We start from the raw sequence: 4,437 nt of genomic DNA, 5'->3' as shown, positions 1-4,437 counted from the left end.
ACTGTACCATTGCTCCAGCCCCTGGGATTACCGTTACTTGAGCATAGCATCAAAGGTACCCCAAGTGACTCAACCACAAGAACAGAACTTGTGGCAGCCATTTTGTTTTTCATTTGTTTTGTGTGCGGTAAAATATGTGTAGCACTGTAGCACTGTCATCCCGTTGTTCATTGATTTGCTCGAGCTGGCACCAGTAAGATCTCCATTGTAAAGACTTGTTAATGTTTTTGGCACATTGACTGGAGCAATAGCACAGCGGGTAGGGAGTTTGCCTTGCATGTGGTCGACCAGGTTCAATTCCTCCGTCCCTCTCAGAGAGCACGGCAAGCTACCAAGAGTATCCCACCTGCACAGCAGAGCCTGGCAAGCTACCCGTGGCATATTCAATATGCCAAAAATACATGTAATATTAAAATTTTCCCTCTGAAGCATTTTTGTTTTCGTTGGGTCATCCCCAGCTTTGGTGTTTGCAGGAACAGTCAATCCCAGCAGTGCTTGGGGGACTGTGCAGTGCCTAGGGTTGAACCTGGGGCTCCCACATGCCAAGAATGTGCTCGTGCCCTTTGAGCTTCCTCCCCAGCCCCTCCTAACATTAATGTTTACAGTTCAATGGTATTGAGGTCATCGGTTACACTGGGGAATTTCAATTCATGTGTAGGCAGGTGTGTTCGTACTAGACACAAAGGCCACCTCCTCCTCACAAAGATGAGAGTAGAGGAAAGGGCTCTTCCGGTAGTGCCCTTCACAGAGGCACAACAATCCCATAACCCTCTTTGTGCTTCCTCGTACTTGCCACTGGTGCTCAAGTCCACAGCCTCTGATTCCCCCAAAATAGGTCAAGCCTTTCAAAAGCAGAACTTGAGCTCTTCTGAAACACCTGGTCAAGCCGTCAGTACACGTTCACTGTGGACATTTGTTTTGGCAGTGGGTACAGCCAACTGTTCAGTTACCAGTACAATAAATCTATTTTTCAACTATGGCTTATGAAGTGCATGTAACCTGTGAGTTAGCTTTGGTTCCAAAACCTAATGGCTAGTTTGGGGACAACTTGTATGCGGCTTCTCCATGGTTTGTGACACGGTGGCGTGTGGATTGCCTAAGCCACTCAGGTCTCATCCAAGCAACATTCAGGGATAGATGCACTAGAGTGGAACGTGTCACAATCCCTTTGTACATGTTTGATTTTTGTGTGTGTGGTAAAATAATATGTAAGACTGGGTCAGGGATGTTGCTCAGTGCTAGAGCTTTTGCCCAGGGATGAAGCTTGGGGCCTGACACTTGCAAGACATGCACTCCAATCCTTTGAGCTCTCCTTGGCCACTGCATCAATTCTCTTGAGCACTTACTAGAAGCAAAATTTCCATATATATATATATATATATATATATCATATGGACTGGAGTGATAGCACAGTGGGTAGAGCGTTTGCCTTGCACGCGACCGACCCAGGTTTGATTCCTCCATCCCTCTCAGAGAGCCCAGCAAGGTACCGGAAGTATCCTGCCCACACGGCAGAGCCTGGCAAGCTACCCGTGGCATACTCATTAAGCCAAAAAAACAGTAACAACAAGTCTCACAATGGAGACTTTATTGGTGCCCCCTCAAGCAAATCGATGAACAATGGAATGACAGTGCTACAGTATATATAACATATATATATAAAATTTCTGGATCATACACTAATTTTTTAGAAGTTGCAGTGCAGTTTTTCATAGCAGCCACAGTGATTTTACATCCTCTTTTCCGCCCTCCCACCTCAGCTTCACTGCCTTGTTTTCCAAATTTACTGATCATGGAGTCTAATGTAGATGGTGTGTGTGTGTGTGTGTGTGTGTGTGTGTGTTTGTGTGTGTGTTTCCCAAGAAGAGTTTTGACCCATGCCAAATTTTGTGGTTTTAATTTAATTTACAATGAAATTATACATATATTTGGAGTATTTTTTAATAACTATGAAAATAATTGATTGGGGGGCTGGAGCGACAGCATAGCAGGTAGGGCGTTTGCCTTGCATGCAGCCAACCCGGGTTTGATTCCCAGCATCCCACATGGTCCCCCGAGCACTGCCAGGAGTTATTCATGAGTGTAGAGCCAGGAGTTAATTCTTGTGCATCACTGGGTGTGACTCAAAAAGCAAAAAAAAAAAAGAGAGAGAGAGAGAGAATTGATTTGGCACCCTGCCATCTTGCCAGCAGAGAAATGGCCTGGTGCCACATCTCCAAAAGAACATGATACCACGGAGCCTTCCCAGGTAGACTGGTCGGAACTGAGAACTCTGGGGCCTGCTCAGAATGGGGGCAGGCAGATTCCCCTTTCTGCCTGAAGGCACAGCAGCCCACCCACACTTTGCACCCTCCAACACAGGAACAGCCCTGCTACACAATTTGGCATCAAACTGGCAGGCCACCAAATTGTTCCAGATCTATATATCTCCTGTACCTCAAAATTTCATAGTGCTGTCAGCCCAATAGAATCACAGCAAATCTGATTGAAAAGTCTCATAGAAGATCACCAAGTTCAGTGAGCCTAAACAACAACAGAGGCTCAACTAGCACAGTGGATCCTCAGACTATGACTTTAGTCACATCATTGTGTGATATAACAATTACCACAAAAAGACTACTATCAATCAAGGTTTAATAATTCCATTTGCCTTTATGTTGGAGCAAACAATATGAAGTAAATCTGTTTGTGCCTGCAAGGGGACAGGCTGGGGCGGTGGGTGGGGATGTGGGGACACTGGTGGAGGGAAGGTCACACTGGTAGAGGGGTTGTGGTAGGATGAGAGTCGAAACAACTGTATTATGAAAAACTTGATAAATTACTGTGTTATAATTTTTAAAAATGTAAAAACACAAAAGTTTCATGCCACTTCAAAAAAATAAGAGAATTGGGGCTGGAGCAATAGCACAGCGGGTAGGGTGTTTGCCTTGCATTCAACCGACCCGGGTTCGATTCCCAGCATCCCATATGGTCCCCTGAGCACCGCCAGGGGTGATTCCTGAGTGCAGAGCCAGGAGTAACCCTTGTGCATCTCCAGGTGTGACCCAAAAAGCAAAAAATAAATAAATAAAAATAAATTAAAAAATAATAAAGTGATGTGAACAATGGAAGTCATTTTTAAAAAATAAATAAATAAATAAAAGAATTGGTTAGGACTAGAGAGATGGAACAGCACATAAGGCCCTTGCCCTATGCAGCAACCTGGGCTTGATTCCCCCACAGCACGGGCAGAAGTGATCCCTGAGCACAGAGCCAGGAGAACCCCCTGAGTACTGCTGGGTGCGGCCCCCAAACAAAACAAGACAGGTACCAGACAGCAATACAGGGGATAAGGTGCTTGCCTTATATGCAACCAAGCCGGGTTTGACCCCCAGCACCCTGAGCCCACCAGGAGTGATCCCTGAGCCCAGAGCCAGGACTAACCCCTAACCAATGCCAGGTATGGCCCAACAAACAAACAAACAAAAATAGAATTTATTAAACAATAAATTTATTATTAAATAATAAATTAAACAATAAATCTACTTATTAAATAATAATTCTATTATAATATTATAAAATAATAAATATAAAATAAGTTATTTATATTATACCGTATTAAAACCATATTTTAGTATTGGATATATTCTATGTGCCCTACACCCTCAAAAACAAATAAGTAAACAAACTAACAACCCCAGTCCAAGTTCTCCCTGCCTCTAAGAGACTCTTACCGGTCCCCTTCCTGAAAACATCCTGAAAACATATGGTCCTCTGCTCCTTTCTCTCTAGTCTTTCTTCCCCCACCCTGCGGCTGCTTCCCAAACAAGCAGCCTCTCTTTCCTGGGTGCTCACTCCCCTCAACTCACCCACGGCCTCACTCTGTCATTCTTGCTCTTACAAATGACACTCAGGTCTCTATGTCTTAAACAATAGTCTAAGTCTAGATTTCCATTTTCAAGTGTCTGACATGGTTCCCTGAGCAGACACTGAAACGGACTCTGCAGGCAGGAGGTTTATCTGGGAGAGCCCCTGAAGGAAACCTCAGTCAGAAGGGAAGGACATAGAACTGGGCCAATGAAGGGACCAAGTGGTGAAAACAGATGCTTTGACCAACCCCACAGTGAGCTCTAGCATCAGAATGCTTTGCTGTTGCTCTGCCTTCACTGCGATTTAAAAAAAATTAAAATAAAAAAATCAGAACATTTCTATATGGTATAATTTGCTAAATTATTTTTAGGGTCTGGGAACATTATTATCACTACTTTTTTTGGGGGGTGGGGGTGGGAGTTACTTCTGGAGTTTGACCCTGGGCCATATATGTGTAAAGCAAGAGTGAACCATTGAACCACATCACCATCCCCGTATAATTAATTTTTATAGAAAAACTTCCGCTGTTGTGAGGACCACACCTGTAAGAGCTCTGGTCCTGAAGGATTTGGAGGTCTTGGAGCCATA

This window comes from Sorex araneus, chromosome 5 (assembly GCF_027595985.1).
Source record: "Sorex araneus isolate mSorAra2 chromosome 5, mSorAra2.pri, whole genome shotgun sequence".
In the NCBI taxonomy this organism is placed as follows: Eukaryota; Metazoa; Chordata; class Mammalia; order Eulipotyphla; family Soricidae; genus Sorex; species Sorex araneus.
This window is presented reverse-complemented; position numbering follows the sequence as displayed.